Source organism: Apteryx rowi, unplaced genomic scaffold (genome assembly GCF_003343035.1).
Source record: "Apteryx rowi isolate R43461 unplaced genomic scaffold, aptRow1 scaffold_378, whole genome shotgun sequence".
NCBI classification, from domain to species: Eukaryota; Metazoa; Chordata; class Aves; order Apterygiformes; family Apterygidae; genus Apteryx; species Apteryx rowi.
In genome coordinates, this window is record NW_020450285.1 from 167,747 (window position 1) to 191,847 (window position 24,101).

Consider the following 24,101-nt stretch of genomic DNA (forward strand, 5'->3'; position numbering starts at 1 on the left):
ACGCTTGGCTTTGTTGCAGCACACTGGCATTTGTGCATACCRCAAGTAGGAGTCCCTTAGCTGCGCAGGACCTTATATATTTCTAATCAGACCCTGTTTAATCTCTGCTGATCGGGACAAACTACTCCTGTTGTGCCAGTTGAACCGTCACTTTGAAAAGACCTTTGATTTAGCTATGATGCATAGGGACTGACCACGTGCAGGTAGGCAGTGTGTGAATTGGACAGGAACAGGAACTACCTTCAGACCTGGGGCTGGAAGGGGTGTTAGTGGCCACACAGCTGTCCTGGTTCTTCCTGAACCCTTTCTTTTTTCACCTCCAGGCTGGCATAACTAGGAAGTAGGTGTGTGCCTGGCAGACTGGTTCCTCAGGTAGGCTGCAGTGCTGATCTGGTACCTCCCCTCTACTTTTGTCACAACTGGTGTTAATGCCGATGGACACTTGGGTCTGATCTTCCTTTTTGGCCCCATCTGGATTCTCAGGGTCAATGAACTGGGTTTCTTCTATCCTGTATTTTGACTGAATTTAAGAATTAGGACTGACTGCTTAGAATCCTTTTAAAATAGGTGGTTCCCTCATGTTTGAGAAGCATTTCATGTTCTCTTTTTCTTGTGTAGGATTTTGACTGTGCTGTACATGTCTCAGCTGTTTTATACGTGTTGTTTCTCCCCTTTTTTAAAATAGAAAATACCATAGCCAGATTGGAGTGCTAAACTTTGTTAGGCCTATTTTGCATACATCTGTCTTAGGCCTGCCAAATGGTAATAATCCGATACTTGGCACTTTTTCTAAGGCTCTTGAAGTGCATTGCAAACAGACATGTAGCAGACAGGCCACCTCTCAATCTGCCAGGCTCCAGGTACTTTGCAGCAGAGAGAGTCCTTCTCTGAATGACAGTATTGTGAATCATGGATTGGGTCAATTCAGCACCTCTGTGGCACCCAGCATGTTGGAGAAGTACAGTAGTAGTAACACTAGTCTGAACCAAGAAGATATTTTTAACCAAGGTGCAATTTGTAGGAGGATGCTTTGGGAACTGGCATGACGAAACTCAGAAAGTAAAGCCAATATCTTTGAGACTCATGATGCAAATGTCACATTGCYGTTTCTGGAGACCTCTCGACTTCTGCTAGTCATGGGGTGGGAAAGTGCCCCCCTTCCTGCGCCCTCCCTTGCTTCACGCACTCACTGAGACATGCAAAAGGGGAGCACGTGAGCTGGGTCTGGTGGTGGTGGGAAGGTGTCTGCTGTGTCTGGCTGCTTGGGCAGGAGGTCCTTCATCCATCCCTTGCGGTGGCGTGAGCAGGGATGTAGCGCTCAGTGCCACCGAGGTGTGTGTTAACTTGCAAGCCCCCGCAGATAGGGACCTTAGTGCTAGGGAGGATTCAGACGTTCGTTAAAATAGTTGTTTGTAGGCTTCTTCCCTAATCATTTGCAGTAGTGCCTCATTATTCATATGCACCAGCATTTACTGTTATGTTCTGGTGGTTTCTAAGCATATTCGGTGATTTGTGTAGGATCAGATGCATTGTATTGATCTCTTTATTTTGATATCCTTTTAGAAAACGCAATGAACCTCTTTGGATATTATTCTTAACCAATTGTTTTTCATGATCAAAGAATGTAAATCAATTTTTGCTTCCCTTTTGCAATGCAATGATTGATTTTCTGTATTAGCTTAGTTCCACTCTGCTAATCTTTTTTTATGCATTATTTCCTTAAGCTAATTTAAAATTACTTTCAATTTTTAATTTTTTTTTTAATTAATGAAATATCATAAGCACTGGCATTTTCTAGTTCATTATCTGCCCTGGCAAAGTTTGGATTGTACATGAGTTGAAGACATACTACTTTTCTTGTTTTTTGTTTCTTGCTAGATTTATTACTTTATAATTAATTGCAGTAAACCTAATATGATCCAAGTATATGAAGTGGAGAAGGATTTTGAAATAGTGTTTTAGAGGTTGTGACAGTTTTGTTCTGGACACATAAGGGAAAGCAGGCTTTTTGTAAGTTAATGTAAATCTGTATAATACTAGTGGTATTTATTAAAAGGGTAATCCACTACACTGAGAACTCCAAAATTTCTCTTAGCTTGGAAATGAGGGACAAATCTATGTGTTTATGGACCTCTCTGCACCATGTCTGCTTTGCTTTTGCTTTCCTCTGTGCATTTGGCTATGGATTTATCCTCACAGGAGCACGTAGACTAGTGCAGTTACTCAGGAGGTTCAGGCTGTGTATAGGGTCAGCATGCTCTGCTGTACCAGGCTGGAGAAATTAAATTAATTCCAGTGAGCTGGAAGACATGAGGATATTTGTAGTAGAACTTCCAAAAAATCCTTTGATACATTTAAGTCCAGCTCTGACTAAATTATCTGACAAATCAGCTGCAAAAAGCCAGTTGCGGGATTGCTGCAATTACTTTTCCTTTTTCTGGCTCTTCTTTATCTCTTCGCACAAGTTTCTTATTGATTTCTCAAGATAGTTTATGAAGATTTAAGATTTTGCAGCTTTCTCGAGTGAATCTTAGGATCTTACTTCTCTCCCTACAATGTAGTGTTTCATGTTTCTTTCTGCCTGTAAATGTAGTGTTCTCGATTCAGAAATGCAATAATTGTTCAGAAAAGCTGGAGCTAAATGCAGTAATGCCAACAAAAGTTAGTCAGTATAACTTAGCTATTAACTATAGTGGGAATGGGATGAAAATTTCCACAGACCCTGGATATTTTGGATGCCCTAACAAGTGTTTTTGCTTCAGACTCTTAAAAACTAAAACCACACAACTTTGAAATCRCTGTAAAGTTTGGGCAACAATCCGTGTTACTGTTTTGTGAGTCTCATTGAAGTCAGTGAAGCTGTAGCTGTCTGTAACATTCTCTGGATATCCAGGAAATATTTAGGAATTATGGCAACATGGCAGATACCGTGGAAGAAGAATAGTAAGTGTCTTGAACAGGAATCTGTGTGTGAAAAACAAGCAGGAGATTGAGTGTAAGAGGTATATAAATACATGAAGAAAAGGTTTATATTATTTAAAACATCTTGGAGAGCATTACTAACAAAAAAGTCAGCAATAACATTATCTCCAGAAGGTCTGCATAATGAACTGGTGTACTACTCTACAAAGCAGTAGAAATGAATGTTTTCCATTTTTGTTTGGAAAGGAATTTTAGAGGATTAGGTCGGAAAGCTATTTAATCATTTAGCAACATCTGATGTGAACACATTGGTGGCTAAACAGAGACTGATGTGATAGTGAAATTTCAGCACTGCTTTGTATGATAAAATAATAATGATCTTAACCAACAAGTTGATATATAAAATATACCCTGGGACTTCTTACCGCACAGCCACTTTCAGGCTAAAATACAGCAACAGTGTAACATAGTTGAAAAATAATGCATAAAAAAAAGGGAAAGGTAAAGAAGAATCTAAGCAGAAATTAACAGTGAGTGCGAGGCTAATGGCTCTAGTCTTACAACACTGTCTAAGGATCTAAGGATCTTTAATGAGGTTTCTACTTGCTTTTTACATCAAATCTGAAAAACAGCAGAAGTGTCCTTAATTATCAATGAAAGCATTCATTGACGGTTCAGAGGGAAAGAGTATCTTTTGTGGATTAACCAGGTTCAGGATTTCTGATCTGTCTCCCTGAGTCCATGGAGGAGTCCTTGGTGCAGGGAGAGCAGCACTGTGGTGTATCTGGGTGTTTTTTCTGACATCTGCCAGTGATGAGACCTACTTCTTACTCCCAGCAAGCAAACCTTGATAAACCAGAGGGTCAGAAAAGGCACGGAGGTACGTAGTGAGGAGGAGGGGCAACAGGGGGGCTCTTTGGGGCATGGCACAGTTCCTATCTGGATTTCCTTTTCATCACTGGAGTAAGGGTTGGGAGGGCTGGTGCGTGCCCAGGTGTCATCCTGAACACAGCGTGCCTGCACACCTGAGGTTGTGTGCACAAAGGTGGGAAACCTGCTGGCATCTGCTTTCCTCTCCGTGGTGCTCTTCAAGCTTTTTTCCCTGTGTTTGAGACTGCTGCTTGGGTGGCAGGAGCAGGAGCACAGGAACCTGGGASCACTCCTACTATCAGTAATGTGTGAGCAGCATCTGAGTGCTTCACGTTCCTGTGTCTTAGCTCTCCTGGAGGCAAATTTCTTGAATTTCTAGATAAGGTCCTAGGTGTTGATGCTATGAATCATGTATGGTAGGAGTGGCAGAAGTCCCACACCCTGCAGACTTTCCATGGTTTGGTTTCAAACCACACAATGCACAAATTAGCACAAATGTCAGGAACTTTACCTTTTTCTTTTGCTTTTGATTAAGACATGGTATTTGAGTTTGAGAGGTGGGAATCCTGCTGGTACCTGCTTGCTTCTCTGTGATGCTCTTCAAGCTCTTTTCCCTGCACTTGAGACTGCTGCTTGGGCAGCTGGAAGAGCAGCGCRTGTCGGGGAGGTGGAGGGGCTGCAGGGGCTTGTCCGAAATGAAGCATCTAGCCTGGCGCATTGTCAGGCCCCCTCTCCAGTGCATGCAGAGAGATAGACCCCTTCAAAAGGTAGTTCATCAGATCTGTTTCAGGAACAGGTGAAGCACATTTGAGAAATTTTCTTCTCTGTTGACTCTAGAAGRAGATTTAACAAGAATCATGAGTTAGGCTTCAGGCTTGTAATTAATTAAAAGCTGCATATATGTATGCCATATATTGCTACAAAACTGAATTGCAGATATGAAAATGCCGTCGGCAGTGAGGATATTGAGACATGAATTTTAAAATGTAAAATGCATAGAATGAGATACTAAATTACACATTTAAATCCGTATTCTTAAAACTGTTCTCAATTTTGTCATAAATGGTGTGTTCTTTTGATTTTTTTTTTCTCCGTTGAGTTTCAATGGATAAGATTGCTAGGTAAGCTGGATAATTTGAAGAGGATGAGGTAAAAAACATCTTGGACRCAACATGACACTGATTAAGGTGTCAGCCTTGTAATCTTGCTTGTGCCTGAAACCTTCATGCTATGTGATTAACCAGCGTTAATGGAGCTCTGCAGGGACACAACGGTCTATCCCTCAGTCTAATGGCAGGACAGAAGAATAAAATATCGGAGGCAGTTATAGCCCATTTTACTTAACTTCTCTGAATTTTAAAAATGGACAGCTGTCCTGGTAACTAAGRTACTGGGGAATGAGTGTGGCTGAATGTCAGCTTTGTATTTCACAATGCGCAGATGCACCGCCGCTGACTTCAGTGAGATTTGCATTCGTATGCCTGGGTAAAAAGTATTATCCTCAGTCTTTAAGATCCCTCAATATATATTGTCTTGGGGTTCACTGTATGTTCTGTAGTGTATCTTGATGATTAATAATTTAAATGTGGAAGAAAAGATGGTGCATCTCTGAAACAGACTATAGAAATGAGAAATCCATGATATACAGTGAACAGGTTGCCCAGAGATGTTGTGGAGTCTCCATCCTTGGAGGTATTCAAGARCCGTCTGGACAGGGTGCTGGGCAATGTGCTCTAGGAGATCCTGCTTGAGCAGGGGTGTTGGACTAGATGATCTCCAAAGGTCCCTTCCAGCCTCAACCAGTCTACAATTCTGTGTTCTTTGACTAAGACTAAATTGTGATAAATATATATATATATGTATATATGGATTTTCTGGCTCTTGGCTACTGAACTATACAACATTTAGATTGACTTTCTTTTTCTGGGGAAGAGAGAATTAAGAGGGGTATTTTGCATGTTAATGGTATGCCCTTCATTAGAGAACAGAGGCAGGAAGAAGAACATATTGTAGGTAGACATTAATGGCTTTATCTTATAACAAAGCTAACTTTGTTTCTAATCTTAAATTCAAACTTGAGCCAAACAATTAAAGTGTAGTTTTTTGTTTTAGTTAAAAAATTCACTTATAGTATGCAGAGGCATCTAGTCTGATTAATTTTTAAATAAATTGTAATGGAGGATTCCATAGAAGTGGCACAAAAGATTTTGCAGAATTTCAGTTCTTCTCTTTACTGCCTTTACGAGTTGATCAGCATGGATAAAGTAGAATTGTTAGTAGTCATGTCACCTAGTTTCAAAATATATTTTCTTACAATTAAGGCTGTGTTTCCTGTGACATTCTGTGATGTCAGATCACATTCTCCCCACTGAATTATACATATGGCTCGCTGACGTCACCTTTAATTAATTTAAAGCTTCTGCATGCTGCCTGCAGGCTGGTACACACTCAGGTCCAGAATGTACCTCAGTTGTAACCAAGGTTTTTCTCTGTAATTTTTTTAAATTGTTAAAGAGTTAATTGCCTAAAGTTTACATGACATCTACACAGAAAACATGAACATTTGCTGTTCAAGAATGAATGAAAATGTATGTTTGCAATATCTCAGTGACCRCAGTGTTCATCCAAAATTACTTTTCTCCATTCACAAATTATTTAAATGTATAGGTTTTGTTTCAAGTGACTAGCAACTGCCCTGGAATTGAAGGAAGGATCCTGCTCTTCATTAATCATAGGATAGCATGCCATTTTCCTCTTGACGCTGAAAGGCAGCAAAGATAAAAGCCTAATTTAGAGACAGGAGGATGGTTTTGGAGAATCAGAACTGCATGGGAGAGACAGCAGCAAAGCATCTTTTTTTGAGCGAACGATCATTTCTGAATGTGTGTTATTTTACCTGGAATGGTTCTCTTAAATATATCAATATTGTACTGGGAGAGGCAGGGACTGTTGTCTTAAAAAAGAATTACCAACCAGGCAGGCCCCTTCCCAGACTGACCCATCCGGACACACAATGGCTGGCTGCCTTTTCACTGCAGGAAATACGGAATAACATTTAGGGCAGTAAATGCCACCTGAAAATTCAGATGTGTCCTTCTTCAGCAGCTCGGGCGCTGGGGAAAGAGTGGAAGTAGCCTCTGTGCCTGCTGAGTTTGTACTGCCCTGCCATATGGCAATAGCAAGCAGTCAAGGGCGTTGTAACTTTATCAGTGTAATATACCCCACTTGTTTGTACTAGGTAAGCATATTTTTATGTGATATTCCTTAGGCATGTTCATGCTTAGCGGTACTAACAGCGTTTGTCTTGAGCATAGTCAATGGGTCATTGATAGAGTGTGTTTAGTGAAAACCACTGCAGTATTTGCAATAATGGGATAATACATTTTAGCAGTATAGCTGAGCAGGCGTTACCCTTGAGAATGGTTTGAGGGTTTCAATTGTAATATGTTTTTTACYTCTAAACTGTCAGCATAAATGTAGAAAGCTGTTATTTCATCCTATTATTATTATTATTACCCTATAGAAAATGGAAAATTAGAGATCCCACTAAAGTCTGAATAGACTAATATGATCCCCTTTGGCACAACCTGAAAATCYCTTCGTAGTCTTGGCAGGAAGTTTGGTGACTGATATGATCACGTTGCCTCTTGCTCTGTTCAGTAACCCCTGAGCCTAAGATCAAGGCACAAGCTGGAAGCGAACAAGAAAGCATCTACTGCTGCTTTGTATACTAAAAAACATCAGTTCTAAGAACATAAAAGGCAATAAATCCCAGAGGACCAACTTATGACTGCTAAGTACCTTATGGAAAAAACCACAAGGTGCTAAAAATGATATAATTTAAAGGAATGTTTCAAAGGGATATAGAAAGCCAGGGATGTAGAAAATAATAAAAAAMCCTTTTATTGCCATCTGTCTCAAATCATCAACATCACCCTAAAAATTCAAGATAAATGCCAGAAAACAGCAAAGCCCGTTGAAGATGCTCTATGGTCTTGTGCCCTGGATTTTGACTTCACAGAGCGGGGGAGAGGGACAATGAAACCATTTTCATCAATTCCCGTGTGCAGCATCCAGAGAAGTGGTACATCGACGAGGCTAGCTTCACATCTCAGAGATTATTTCTGCATGAGAGAGAGACTGAATTCCCTCTCTTCTACACTGACTGCTACTCTGGAGAGTATATATACCGCTTCCAGGAGTATCATGGGAAGAATAAACTTGTAAGGAAACAAAAATTGTAAGTCAAGCTCTGCAAATCCCTTTTTTCTCTGGCATTCTGGGATGCTACCTTGYGGACTTGGCAGAACAAAATGATTTGTCTTTTCCAGTAAAGAGTATCTATGAACACTGTTTTCCTGTTTTCCCGAATCTTACGTAAAAGTGAAAGCTGAATGAAATTTGGAATTTCTGTTCATGAGACATGTTACCACTAACAGATRCCTGTTTCCATTCTAGAATGGTTAAAGAAGGTAAAATTTCAACTTTTTTTCCAAACAGAAGTCTTAACGCTGTTTTCAGAAAGGTTCACTATTTACTTTTCGATCAGGAATTTCAAAATGCCTGAAATAAAAATGTTTAATTTTGGTTAGTTGAAACCACCTGGAAATTACATTTGTTTGGAGTCAATTCAAAATTAACCATTCCCCCATGCCTCCCATGGCTCACTGTGTAGAAGGCTGTGTTTCAGCTTGTTGCCAGACACTCGCCCATAATGGCATGTGACATGSCTCCCTTGACAGACTGCAGGGTTCAGCCGGGGGGGTATCAGTGTGTTTGCATACGGCTGAGGGGGCTCCCTAGGGATCCCAGCCCGTGAGGCRATAGTGACCAAAAATTCAATTCTGTCTGCCTTCTTTAGGAAAATGTAGTTAAATGTTCTGTGGAACGGATGCAAAGTAAAATGCTTCAGCTCGGTTATAAAGCAACAGTGAGAATGCCTTCTTCTCCTCCACAAAACTAGGGTTTGGATCCAAGCAACGCAACTTCTCTCCTGCCCCCCTTCATTTAATGTATCTGGGTAAAATCTGGTAAACCTAGTTAGGCAGCTAGACACGCAAGAAAAAGTCTTGTTGAAAATTTTTGCTTTGAGGAACCTRTATTTGCCACTAGCCAAACAGAAAGACCACTTAGTTCTTATTTCTCCTGGCTTGGTTTATTCCTCCTGCAGAAGAGTTTTCTTCCATCCCAAAAATGGGGTTTAAACTCTATGAGGGTACATGGATTTTCAGGCAAAAAAAATGCCTTAAATTCTTATCCTGCCTTGATTCACCACAAATTCTCTGAGTTAACAGTATTAAGTGATAAAGGATGATATTTCTATGTAATTAAAAGTTTAATTACATTATGATTCTTCTCTAGAGTGCATTGCAAAAACAAGAACCTAATGTCTCTTGAGAGCAACAAGGAGAAGTAATCATGAGATATTTTCCGTGGATATTTACCATTGTACCACAACGTCACTGCTCCAAAGGCTGAACAAGTGTGTAAATATATCAGTTTGAATAAATACCCCTTAGGAAGATTTCTGATTTCTCTGTGTCAGGATAGCCGGTTATCCAGTGTTAAGGTGCGTACTTGGATGTCRATGGCTGAGCTGCAAGACTTGTTTCAACTCAGGCAGAACAGAAATCTCAATCCAAAATTGCCACCTCCCAGAAAAATGCCAGCAGCTCGGGAAAGCATGCTTCTGTCTGTTCCTCCGGTTTCTTCAGAAAGATAGGTGAAGGTCTGGGGTTTTCTCAGTGTGTTTGAAACTTTTTTTTTTCCTGCTGTGAAATGGAAAGTTTTGGTTTCCATTTAATAAAAGTCTTTGTCAACAGGTTGTAAATACCTACCTTTGTTAGTATATTATTACTACCTAACTATGGACTGTTATTAACAGCTAATGATGTTGTTAAATATACTAGTTCAGGGATTTCTTGTGTTCTGCAGGATTGAAGGAAACTTAGGGTATTTGGTGGATGTCAGGGCTTTTTTTTTTTTTTTTTGATAGGGAGTTTCTTTAAATTTAATGAATGTCACAGGACAGTATTTGGAATTAGGAAATGAAACATACCTGTAAAAGGGCTCATTTTGCTCTCTTTTTATTTCTTTAAAGCAGCAAATCTGTCTTTTTTTTTATTTTAATTATGCTGTTTATTGGAATCCCAATTGTCTCTCAGGTCTGCGAATGGCAAACAGTATTTCCATGCTGGAATTCTTTGTGTGACTTATTATAATTCTGTTTTCACTGAAATTGTTGCTGAAGTCAGGATAGTGAAGTACTTTATTTATGCACAGCAGGGAACAATAAGCATCAGTAATGTTTCTTAATTCTTATAAAATAATTACTTTTAAATCCCAGTATTTACAGTAATTAAACAAAGTCATTACTCTTTTTTTACATTTTATATTCCCCCTTTTGCAAGCAYACACTGAAATGCAAAACATTTCTGCAGTGACTTTTCTTTATCCTAAAGTTACACTACACTCATTTTTAGTGGCATTCTCGTTATTTTTGTACAGAATGAGTATTTCTTCACCTTACTTTGCAGCAGATAGTTGGTAACATCTACAGAAATAACCAATCCTTTCTTACTTTCATGGAATTTAGTTTCATCTTTCTTATTATTTTTATTTTTCTTCGGGGTAAGACCASTCAGTTGTTCTTTCTGCTGAATACCATTTTGTTTTTAAGCACTTATGAGGTAGACTTTATCACAATGCCTTGCTACTATTTCCATTTAATTAGCTATACATCACATTTGCATAATGAAAATGACTTTTTCCTTACACAGATGCAGGAAGAATATAGATAGGATGCATTTAATTCTTTTACCAAAAGCAGAAGAGAAAAAAAAAACCAAAGCTTGAATAATTGTGCAAAACTTTTTTATCCAATAAAGAAAAATTGGTTTATATTTATTGTTTCCTCTGAATTTGTGCAGTATTCCTTATATATTTTTTAAAGAAAKATCTGCATTGAAATAGGATTGCTAGTTTACTTCAGTGTTTCGTCATTGGTTGTGTTACAGATGAAGCTTTTCTGGGGRTTTTCATTTTGTAGAAATACTTTATTAGACAAAGATATTCATGTCAGCTGATGGACATGTTCAATTGTGTTATAGACCATAATGAATGAATAAGTGAATAAATGTATTAAAATCCTTAATCAAACAGTCAAATGTGACTGCTAGAATAATCATACCTGACACTTTTAGGGGGGATTCTGTTTGATATATTATTTCATATCTGTTTTATGGGACACACAATTAGCGCTACGCTAATTGCTGTCTTCAGTATAATTATATCCTCCTCTGTTTTTTTTTTTGCCAAATGTGAAGTTGACTTTTACTATCCATTCTTCTGCAGCTACTAAGCAGAACACTTATGTCATGCTTCTGCAGAATGAATTTCTGTATTAGCCAATTCTAGTCACTCATTAAATTTCATCGATATTTTCCTTTCAGACATTTAAAAGACCTTTAGTGCTTACCTTGAATAATCCTGAAGTTGTCAGTTGTCATTTTCCTAATCAGTTATTTACATGGCTTRTATGTCATAGTCCTTTTTATCCACAGTTTGCATTTCGTAGTCTTCACTCATAACTCACATGTCAGTCTAGTTCACCTTTAATCCTATGGGACACATGTATTCAGCATTTTTCTTCTCATCCTTCTTTTCTTGGCAACTTTCCTCAGTTCGTAGCCCTCACCCATGACAGGTCAAGATCATTGAAAGGAGCATATCTAGAAAGATACTATATATATTTTAAAAGAATAGGATTTGAATAATATTTGAGAATGAAGAGCCCTGAATTTATGGACTATACATATGTTCTGGTATTACTTAATAATATTTGGGATTGTTTTATTTTGTATCTGCAGTAGACTGAAAAGTTGTACTAACTTGTCATCCATAGTAGTGATGAACTGGCTGGATTGATTTCAGTTACATCTYGTGTTAAGGGATAGTTTTTCAAGAAATAAGTAGAGACTGAATAGATCTCTTGAAGGTAATGAATAATTCGTTTTTTGGTAACAATCTAGAAATTGACCAAGGGAAATAAAGCACARTTTAGTCTTAAACTGGAGCGTTAGCTCAGTGTTGACTGTAAGCTATGCTGATGTTCTGCCATCTCCATGTTCAGGGATCACTATTTTGTGTTACACACCACAGGTTTATGGGTAAACCACACGACTGTGCATTTCCCCTTATTCACTTCATCACCTCTTGATTTTCTTCCACTTTCTTCTATCTTCACCTCCACCTGTGGGTGGAAATATTGGGACCATTTTAGTCCTCTTGCTGTTTCCTAGGATTTGTCTAGGATTCATACTCTGCAACTCTCTTTTATTGTCAGCTCTGTGCTATGGAAGATAAGAATTGTTCTGCTGAAGATCTTAGTTTTTATGTATGTGTCTTAAAAGATATCAGGTAGCCCCAGGTTGGGACAAGCAATAGAAAGATGTTAACAGCTGAAATTTAAAGAGATGTGCAAAAATAGAACAGAAGTATCTTATTTTTACAGCTTATCTTTGCCCTGATTTCTCTGACCAAGCAGCACAAGAAGCAGGTAGCTGAAATGCTGTGTGGATCACATGCCTTATTAAGGCATTTTCAGTTATTTTTATCATCCTCTTTCTAACCCTCTCCAGCCCTTCTGGTGGAGATGATTTTTTGTGTTTCTCTGACCTTTTTGTTGATAGCATACCCCAGGGCCCAGGACGACGATTCTGTATAATAAACCGTGCTGCAGGTTCAGCTGTGAAAATCGGGTCTGATTCATAGCAGGGGTAATTCACTCCCCGGGAAGATCGGGGAGAAGGAAAAAAAGACAGCGTGCGAGATAGGTCTGAGCTCTGTGCCAGCGTTTCAGCACGTGCTCGAAGCTCCTGATGAGTTGGGATGCGTGTAAACATATGCATATATGCATGCACATTCATACACATTCCTCCCCCCTGCTTTTCAAAATAGCCTATATTGAATGGAATTAACGGGCGCCACCGCTGTCTTTAAGCACCCGGGGCAGCGGGAGCTCGGCAGCGCGGCAGCAGGCGTGGGCTGCTCTGTCCGCGTCGCGTCCCGCTCCTCCTCGTCTCCGCCGGAGCTGCGGGAATAAACCGCCGCTGGACCTTACGTGGGTGCGAGCTGTGGGAAGGAAGCAGRGGCTTCGTCTCCCGCCCCGGCGCGACCCCCCGGGGAGGAAGGGTTTCCGAGCGGAGGAGGTCGCGGCCGTGCTGCCGGGATGCAGCCCGCAGAAGGCCCCCCAGCGGGTCGTCTCGGCGGCAGAGCACCCGCCGTCACTGCGATGCTGTGGCCGAGTGCCACGCTCTGACATTTGGCAAGTGGCTGCAAACATAAGCAAAGCGTCTGAGCGTGGCATTTTCAGACCAGGCCTTCCAGAGCTAAAGGCACAAATATTTACTGTGTCAGCTTAAGCCCGTTGTTTGGAAAGAGGAGAAGGCTCCCGAAGCTTTCGTGGTGACCAGGCCTAAAGTTGGGAAAGGGAAGGCTTGAGCAAGTGTTGGCGGCAGATGGCTCTTGTTTGCAAGCCTGGAATCAGTTTTACTTCCACTGTTTCCGTGCATGTTGGCTAATTTTTTTATACTTTTTTTCCATTGCTTGGCACAAGATGCTATCTATGTGACTCCCCAGGTTATGATGACTGCAGAGACAGGGCTCTGTGGAGACCTACCGTCGGGAGGTCACGATGTTAATAAGGAAAGCAAAGTTGAATACTGTTTAAATATTGGAAAATAAACATGTGATGAAGAGGCTGCCAAATACAAGAGATAGAGCTTGTGAATTTATTAGGAGAAAACATACTAAATATGGAAGTGTAGTGTTGAAGGTGCGATCCAAGAAGCATGCGATAAAATCTAGTTTGACAAAAGCAACAGTAGCTTTATAATGTTAAAGTAAAAAAAGAGAGTGCCACAGGTATCCATCTGGCCTGCCCTGTTTCTGCACTTTGCTTAATCTCGGGAGCCAGCCAGTGATGTCTTTGTTTCTGGAGAAAGGAAGATTGGGCTGGGAAGTGGGTGGGTGGACGGCGCTGCAGAAGCTTCTGCCACTTTTGAGGTCATCTCTGAGTAGGGGGGCTCAGTTCAAGAAAATAAGTGATTTCTGCCTAGGAAAACACAAAAGGATTGTTGTTAGTAGCTTAAAAATATATGAGGGCTACTTATATTTATTTAAAATATTTATCTAAAATGTAAAACAACTATTAGTTTCTTTTGATAAATGTGATTTACATCCTTAAATCCCAGAGTTTTGTAGAACCTCCTTTACTTTCGAATTCATCCATGTCCAAAGGGGGCAGGGAGCAATAGGAGAAGTAATATGAAAATGTAAATTAACTAAGCCTATCCTTAAGGTTAAACATGTATTTAAGACCCCTCCAATTCAGGAAGCACTTGAGCATGTGATTAAATCTTAATGGTATTAATGGAACTAAAGTGTAGTCTTAAATGAAAGCCACAGGGCTTTATTTCTGAAGCTAGGCTTTAGCTAAAGCAAAGGAAATGAAAAGAACCTGTTCTTGCATTCTACTACTTTTTTGCTCCTACAAGGATATTTTTGTGCTAGTTTCACATCTGTGTGGTATTTTCATTGTATAGAGTTTAAAGAAAAGATAGTTTTAAATGTATTAAAATGAATATGTTTAAGTTTTGCTGGTGTCTATTTTACATCACATTCCTGAATATGATTGTGGCATTGTGCATATTTTAATCATTATATCATAGTGATATTTCTTTTCTTTTTGTGGTATATTACATTGGTAGGAAGTAGATTTAAGTCTTCTGCAGTATTTATTTGAACATTAATCAGTCATTTGTTCTGCTACATAATAATATGGGTTAGAAATTGCCAAACATAAAACTTCAGGTACCAGTATTTGATGTTAGTAAACTGTGTTCATATAATATGTTAGAGGGAGAGGCAGTCAAAGAGATGCTATAGATAGATACATAGATAGATAGAGCCAATTTGTTTCTATATGTAGATTTTATAGAGATATTCAAATGCTACAAAGTGTTTGTCAGTTTTGCAAATTTAAAAGGGGATGTAAACACAGGTTAATTTGCATAAACATAGATTGAAAGATTTTTTGGGTATAGCTGATAATAGGACTTTACCTGCTAAGAGATTCTATTGACTGTGATATTAGAATGGGAATTCATTTAAGACACCGATGCTTTTTTTGCTGTCTGAGGCAGTTTAAACGTAATCAGCTCAGTGTGGTAGTGGTTTTAACTGACAGCAGAGTCAATGGATGCAATCACAATTTTTTGTACCTCATTCAAGAACAAGAATTTGAAAATGAGGACTGCTGAGTACTTGAAAAAATTGACCACTCATTTAATTTAAAAATCCCAAATGAGAATACTTGAGCACTGAAAAAAAAGAGCCGCCTAAATATATCCGAGGAAGTGTTTAAAACATAGAGCATGTCTTGGCCGCAGTCAGTTGTTGAAGTGTCTCCTGCCAGAACTTCAGCTGCTGTGTTCTCTATGGAGAGCTGAAGATGCAAACACCAGACCTGTATTTTTATTGCTCTCCTGAAATAGACCTGAAATTAGTGTTTTATATTATTGATAAATAAGCTTAAGCTTAATTTAGTCATCTAACATCTCTTCCGTCTGTTTACCCTGCACTTATGTAAGACTATTTCTTTTCCGAATATAAAACATATAGTGTGCTTCTAGATTTAAAGGCACTTCCTCCAGAAGTGCCCATCATCTTGTCATTGTGTCCATGGAAAGTCTGAGTAGCTTCCTGATTACCTGGATGATTGTTTCATTCTTACTTATTAAAGTGCCTTGTTGTGTGTGTAGGGAGGTGGGGGTTGTTTTTGTTGTTGATTTTTAGACTTGAGAACCTTAAATAACTTCCACACTCTATATTTTTAGCAATGAAGTATGGCAGAATGATTTGTAATTGGATTACTTGTGAAACTATAAACAGTTAGTATTACTGTGGTCCACTTTTCTTAATACAGTTCAGACAACTTTGCAGTTATCTTTACAGTTCCTATCAATTTTCAGAAACAATTCCTTAGGATAGTGGGATGGGGGATGTCATAAATGCAATTAAGTAAAGCACAGATAAATATTATGGTGATACTGGGGGTATATGTAAGTCAAAATAGGTGGAAGAGATCAGTGGATWTAGAATGGCTTACACCATCTGAAGGTCTGCCTTATTATGGCACTGACTGGGGGAAGAGAACAGTGTTTGAAAAAAAAATATGTATAGCCCTGTGGATGGACAACACTAAGAAATATTTTATTTAAAAAACAAATTYTTGTGAACTAAGAAAAGGATTTTTTCATACATGTAAAGCCCTCAAATAATGCATTTGTTTTAAATTTTCAAGGACTAGTCTTTCTCTTTGTGGATATTCATTTTATAACATCACATTTAGCGTGAGGAGTTTATGGTATGATGAACTTACAGCTGCTGTCAAAATAAAAAGCTTTTCATTGAGTATCGTCACTGGATTTATGAGATTTCAGATTTTGAGAATTACTCATGTATTTGTTAAGGTGAACTTCAAAGTTTGATACCTTTTCCTGTGTGTGATCATGGCAGTATTTTGTTTATTTGCATTCTGTCAAAATTTATACTGAATCTGAAAATTATAAATACTGATGTGGTAGCAATTTCATACTCTCTCTGAAGTTACATCTCAAGATGTGTAGTACGCTTGCAAGCTGCGAACTTTCATTAAGGATTTCTATACTGTATGTCGATCTGATTTTGTTTTTAGAATTTCTGAAGCAGGTAGAGATTATTATTTAATTTTTTACTATAGTTGGCATTTTTCAACTCAGAGCAAATAGATGCTTTTGACACCCTCATCATAGGGTGAGCTTTCTGAGACAGCTATAATCTGTTTTCTTTATTTGAAAATGCCCATTGCAGTGTGACCAAAATTCTTGTTTAGGCACCAAAGGCATCATCTCACTAGAAACAATAATTCAAATGGAGCAGTGAACTGTACGCTGCACAGAGGTATCTTTCCACATTTGTGTTTGTTTAAAGTTTACAATATTTATTGCACAGAAACTTGGGCTGCTCTCAATTAAAGTAGATGCTACTTCTCACTCACAAGGCTGATTCTGATCCTTTTACTTACAGTGGGAAGACCCAGACCTAACATATCACTCTACTGAATGTAACTCCTAGGGGAAAAAGTTTGTTTGTTCCCTAGTTAAGAAGTCAGCTACAGTATTTCTAAAGGAGCTCCTGAAAGTATCAGAAATACAACTGACATTTCAGGGACTTTTGGTTTGGAAGAGACAGAAACAGCAGATAATCCTTAGGTCAGTAAGCTGATCGCCCAGTGCCTGGGAAAATCCTGAGAGTGGAGTCACGGCATGGTGATCATRTCAGATAACTTGTGTATATAAACAAGGATGAAAGAGAGGGAAGGGTATATGACAATGTTAATTATATCACTYGGTGAATTGCTGGAAGATGCTCAAGCACTACAGTGAGGAAAAACATTTCCAAAAACATCACAGAGTTGCGGTGGTTGAAATGTTAATGCAGCAATGAGCAGAGCTAAATTACTGTACAACCGATCATGTATGTCTTTAAAGAACAGGTCTGATTTGACCTTTCATCATCACTGGACATAATTTCATCATCACTTTCCCTAAAAAAAAAACCCCAGCTTTCAGTGTGTTGTACATAATACACTAGATCATTGATACCCAGGGTACAATTCATTTAACCGTTGCAGTTAGTTACCCTAAGGTCCTTTTACAGTCAGTAGAGAGAAATAGTCATTTTTAATGTACAGTTTGTGTCAGCCTAAATGTAGAACTCTAAGATGTCTGAAATAGTTAAAAATAGGTTAGGTGAGCTGTACCACGGTGGTTCCTGTGTCTCTCTGGCAATTATGATGTGAGCAGTGTGGTCTAGCTCAGGTGCCCCCATCCACATTGTACTTATTTTATATATATTATTTAGATAGCTCTGTAAAAATGGCAGAACACAGCATGTTTCAATGGTGCTGCAGCATTCAAATAAGTAAATTAATCATGTTTAAACTCGTCTTTCAGGCAAATTAAATGGGATATCTGAACTTGCATAAAATTATTCCCAGTTCACAATAGAAAGGCTCTACGATGCATTTTTCTCATGGATATTGAAATGTCAGTGGATCAGGTGGAACAGTGAACCAGGGAGTCCTTGAAAATTAGAAGCTATCTTTCATCTTGAAACAAGCTTGAACAGCTTAAATATGTTCAACATGTAGAACAACAAGACCTACGGCGGCTCAGCCCTGCCATTTTTTACTCCATTATGCAGGTCAAAAATGGACATACAGAACGGTATTAGTTCCAAAATAAACCCTTCACAATCTTTTTTTATTCATCCTTACATATTTGTCACGAATCCTTGCTGTCTTCTTTAGTCTCTTCTCTTTTCTAATACTATTAATTGCTATAGAATCCCAATTGCAATTCATTCTTTTCAGTCTTTTCTAGCTGAAGATTAGTGAAGATTGATTCAAGCAGCACTTTAACTATTTGGGGCTTCTTAGAATCCTCCACTGATAGCTTCTCCTCATGGTAGAGTAGTGGAACAGAAGTGCCTTGGTTGCTTTCTTTCTATACTAATATTCTTATGGAATAATTTCTTGGTACTCTTCAGGCACCTTGCTATTTGCATTGCATTYTGTCCCCTTGCTTTTTGCTTCTGCTTCTTCATTCTCTTTTTCTTTGTATTTTGTATTGTTTCTTAGCAGGTTGTTGTAGTTTTTATTTGCAGTAATTTCCTCTCATGTACCAGAAAGGCCCATGATTTGGTCAAGATGGTCTTCTATTAACCTTCTTATCTTTCTTCCACAGTAGGAAAGCTTATATTTTTCCCCATAATATTGGCTTTCTTTTTAAATCAATTGCTAAGTCTTTTAACATCTTTTCCTTTTAGATATTCTTCCAAGATCTTCCATTTCTTGAAATATGCCTTGCTGTAATCCACTATTTTTATTTTGCCATTATTCTTCCTTCCTGTATTATACCTATTTCCCTTTTTATTCATTGCCACGGTACTCATTTTTCTTCACTCAGGCAATTTAATCTGAAATATTTAAAATTAGTTTCCTGTTGCCTTTTCAGCTGGTTTGTAAACAAAACTAGATACATTAATAAAATGGATTAGTGAAATACAATCAGTAAAAAATAAGCTATATTTCAATCAGATACAAGCTCAGCACAAGAATTATAAGACTATCTCTTCTAATTAAATTTCATGTAGGTATAGCTGATTCAAAACATATTATAAAAGGAATAGAGAAAAATATTACCATCATTTTTTCCAAGGTTAACAGAAGCTTTCGGTTTCTAAAGGCACTTTCCTTTGCCATTTCAGTTTTTAATAGAACTATCAAATATGGGTGGTATTTCATGACTGATGAATGATAGATGTACTAACCCTGTTTAAAAAAGGTACAGTGGAACAGTACACAAAGTTTTAGAACAAATTTTGAAGGAAAGAATAATTAGAAAAAATCGGATAAAGTGCAACACAGGCTAGCAGAAAACTAATTGCATATGAATAGGGAAGACAATAGAGTTAATTTATCTGAATTCAATAAAGCATTTGATATAATGCCACATGGGAAATTATTTGCTAAGTTGAAAAAGATTGGTGTAATTGAAGGAATTGGTTTAATGGATGGCAATAAAGTTATGAGTTCTGGTTTCAAAATGTCTAACTTCCATTTTTCTTTGTATAATTGCTTCTTGTGTAGTCCAAAGGGAATAGTTATTTCTTTCTTCTTTGAAGCATTACCTATCTGAAAACCTTTTATTATAGCATGTCTTCCCATATCAAGAATAAGCAATCCAGTTCCTCCAGTTTTTTCTCATACATCATCTTTTCTTGACCTCTAATAAATTGTTCGCACACGTTTGCTTGTGATGATTGGGTCCCTGTTCAATCATTTGCAAAGTAAGTGGTCACTCACATTTCCTATTCCTTATGTTTCTGTGTTTCCAAAATATACCCGCTTGTTCATTTCTAGGTTGAATAGGAGGCTACCTCTACTTTCATGGTAAATGGCAGTGCCTGGAAACATTCCTGGGTACTGGAATGCAGTCGTWTACTAGTAAGCTGCTCATAGTCATCAAATCATAGAACTATGTGGCTTGAAAGGGACTCTCTAGCTCATTTAGACCAAACTCCTGCTCAGAGAAGGTCCAACTTGATTAGGTTGCTCATGTGGTCCAGTTGAGTTGTCTCCAGCGATGGAGATGTCACAACCTCTCTGGCCGACCTGTGCCGCAATGAAAAAGCGTTACAGCTTCTGCTTGTTGCCTCTTTTTCTTTCACTGTGCACTTCTGAGGTGAGTCTGGCTCTGTTGCCTTTATATACTCCCATTAGGTAGTTGTGGAGAGGAGTAAGATCATCCCCTCTCCTTCTCTTCTCCAGGCTGGGCAAGCCCAGTTCCCTCAGCCTCTCCTCCTATGTCCTGTGCTCCAGCCCCCTGACCAGCTTGGTGGCTTCTGCTGGACTCACTCTAGTATGTCCATGTGTCTCTTGTACAGGGAACCCCAAACTGTACAGAGCACTCTAGAGGTGGTCTCACAGGTGATAAATAGAGGGGAATGATAACTCCCTTCAGCCTGCTGGCTTTGCTTTTGCTGGTACAGCCCAGTACGTGGTTGGATGCCTTTGCCACAAAGGCTCATTGCTGACTCCTGTTCAACTTGAGGACCCCCAGACCCTGCCTGCAAAGCTGCTTTCTAGCTAGGGGGCCCCCAGACTCTTGCATGGGTTTATTCCATCCCAGAGGCAAGACTTTGCATATGCTTTTGTTGAAATTCAAGTGGTTCCTGCCAGCCCATTTCTCCAGCCTATCAAGGTCCCCAGAATAGCAGCCTGGCCCTCCAGTGTATCACATACTTCCCCCATTTTGGTATCATTCAGGTACTAACTAAAGGTGCACTCTGTCCTGTCATCCAGATTGTATGTTAAACAATATTGGCCCCAGTATTGTTCCCTGAGAGATGCCACTGGTAACTGGCTGCCAGTTGGACTTTGTGCCACTGCTCACCACCCTTTGAACCTTGTCATGTACCTCTCCAAACCATATTCTGCCAATTTACCTGTCCTTACATTATGGGGGATCATGCTGAAGGCCTTGCTAAAGTCAAGGTAAACAACACCCACTGCTCTCCCTGAGTGCAGTGAGTCCATCGTCTCATTACAGAAGGCAATTGTGTTGGTCAGGCATGATTTGTCCTTGGTATATTGATGCTGGCTGTTTGCAGTCGCCTTGTTGTCCTTCATGTACTGGAAGTGTCTTCCAGGAGGATTTCCTCCACAGCCTTCCCAAGGACTGAGGTTGGACTGACTGGCCTGCAGCTTCCCAGATCCTACTTCTGGGCAAGCCCTGCTTTGACGTTGAGTGTGACATTCTCCTTTTTCCAGTCACTGGGAATCAGGAATCTTTCATGATCACCAAACCTTTCAAAGGAAACCTGGCAATGACATTGACTAGTTTCCTCAGAAACTTTTTGTGTATCTGGTCTGGTCCCATGGACTTCTTCATATCCAACTGGCATAAGTGTTGCTCAGCTCAGTCTACCTCTAATGTAGGTAATGTTTCACTCCCCCAAATTCTTCTAGTTGGCTCAGGGATCTGAAGGGCTTGATGGCAAACCTCACTAGTAAAGACTGAGGCAAAGGATGCGTTGAGTACCTAAGTCTTTTCTCTGTAAGGACATGGAAAACCTGCCTTCTCCTTAGCCTTCCTTTTGCTGCTAATTTATTTTTGGAAGTCTTTCTTGTTGCCCTTCACATCCCTTGATAATTTAACTGAGCTTTGGTTTTCCTAACTTCATCCCCGCACACTCRGGCCCTGTATTGCACCTGAATAGCTCATTCCTTCTTCTGTAATCTGTATGCTTCGTTTTTGTGCCAGAGGTCAGTCAGGAGTTCCTTGTTCATCCGTTAYAGCTTTCTGCCATGCTTGCTTGACTTCATGCACAGAGGAAAGGACTGTTTTTGTGCTTTGAGAAGGGTGCCCTGGTAGATCAACCAGCTCTCGTTGACTTATTTGCCCTCCTACAGCATCCTGCTAAGCAGATCTCTGAACAAGCTGACATTTACCCTCCTGTAGTCTCAGACTGTAATTCTGTTATTTGTCTTTCTTCTCTCAGGATTTTAAACTCCACAATCTCATGGTCCCTGCAGACAGGGCTGCCCTTGACTTTCATGTCTTTAACCAGTTCTTTCTTTGTGATCGACAAGTTGGAAAGTCCGCTGGCATGCTTTTTGCCTGAGCCAACTACACTCTCCCAAACAATTCCTTGTCACACTTGGGGAGTTAGAGTGTTCCTGGGTCTATTCCCGGCAGTCAGTTTTCRTGCAGCCACTCTGTTTTCAACACTAAGAGAGTTTACTGGAACTGGTCATAGTCATAGTTTTGGATTATTAGATGCCAGTTGGCCTTAGAGGTCTGAAACATTCCTAGGCATTTTCACTAGTGCAGGCATAGCCAAGAAGTAGTCTTACAGGCCTGTGATGCAAACAATTAATTGATTACGGTTGTGAAATACACTGTACCAGCTAGTGCCAGTATGTAGAACACATACACTTTGTTCTGCAAAAGTAGACTTTCTTTAAAAAGAGGAAAGATACAAAATGAATGAGAGAGAATTTTTTTTGTGTGTTTGTGTGTATTCTCCCATGTATAGATTGCCAGTCCTGACTTGGGAAAGTTGTAAATACAGAGTCTGTTGCTGATTTAGTAAGAGCAAAGTGATGTGTATAATTTCTCAATGCCTCTGTTTTTTATTAGTTTTACATCCTCCAAAAGTTTTCCATTGGATTTTGTTTGTTCCATCATGTTGAATCAAGAAGGAAAGCCTGAAGAAGCAGCTGATGCTTTTAGACTGTCTAAACTGGCCCAGGAACACTTCCAAAGTCCTGGATCTAACACATTCCCTGGAAGCTTCTAGTGCCATACTAGGCGAGATCGTGGTTTCCTTCTCTCCCTCCACCTTCCCCACCTTCATGTTTTATGGAAAAGAAACTGATATGGAGATTGGGAGGGAGCCATAACTCTCTAGAGTTTACTCAGTGCTGCATTTTGATTCAGTAACTAAACCTCCTGTGATACTTTCATTCAGCTGCATAGTATAGCCACAGTACAACCATTGAAAAAATCATCTCTGACAATACACTGAATGGGAGTGTATTTACAGTTGTACTACAGAAGTGTAAATGTGTTCTTGAAACCTTGTAATAAAAGCAAAATATGTCATGGTAACAAAAAAGAGAAATTTGCCTGAGGAACACTTACGGATTTATTGCATGATAGTATTTCATTGAAGAGTTATTCACAGTGTTCTAAGTAGAATTTATGAAGTTTTATAATGTTTGCAGTCTTTCCAGTGGACATTATACCTCCATGAACTCCTCTGTGTGGTACTCCTTATACAGCTTGTCTGTATGTGGTAGACACTCTCTAAGTTTATGGAAACTATTTATGAAATTTTTACATTTGTAATCCTGAGTTTTAAATCTGTGTATTGAAATAGTTTGGCAGTGACACCCATCTCAATCTGCATGGAGCTATCCTACACTGCTGTAGCTAGTACTGAACTGGAGCTCATCAGCCAAGCCAGGTCAAAGCTGCCTCCTGCAGCCATCTCAGTGTCTCAGCAGCCATCTGCAGTACGGGAGAGACATAGTAGCTGGATACCACTGGATATGTACATATTGGGTCATGCCTGCTCCACTGCTGAAACCAATCATTTCTTGTGCATCCCACAGTGCTGGAACACTGCAGGAGTCCTATGGACTCAGAAACTTCAGTTTCATGCAAGCGTGGTAGCTCGAGGCTGGCTTTGTGTGGTGTCACCTCTGTGTGTCTGCACCACACTCGCACTGTGTATTGTCACAGCTTTTCCATTATCCATGTTAATCCCAGCACTATGTCACACTGATAATTGAAGGGTGGCTGTAAAAATCACAGAACAGTTGAGATTGAAAAGGACTTTTAAAGATCATCCAGTCCAAACCCCCTGCTCGAGCAGAGTGTGACTGCAAGGTGGGAAAGAATGGGTCTGACACTGGCATAGAGACACTCAAGGTTCATGAGAGCTTAAACAGGATAGATTTAATAGAGGACTTACACTCCAAACTGCACAAGGATCCCTGGGAACTGCCCGGAGGGGTCACTGATGGGAGGATGCTGAACGCACAGTTTGGATGCCCAGGCAGGACTCACCTTATTGTAGCCTAAGGACCTCTTAAATCTACTAGAACTATTTCCTTATCTCAGTTGTGCTAGCCT

At 39.5% G+C, this 24,101-nt stretch overlaps 1 protein-coding gene across 1 annotated transcript in view; it reads left to right on the forward strand.

The window, feature by feature from the left end:
• The first annotated feature begins 339 nt into the window (after nt 1-339).
• The window catches only part of TRPC6 (transient receptor potential cation channel subfamily C member 6), a 102,291-nt gene continuing 78,529 nt past the window's right edge, over nt 340-24,101 (forward strand). Inside the window, exon 1 of the mRNA XM_026073786.1 lies at nt 340-372. The gene's annotated coding sequence lies outside the window, so the exon portion shown is untranslated. The remainder of the gene's footprint in view (nt 373-24,101) is intronic.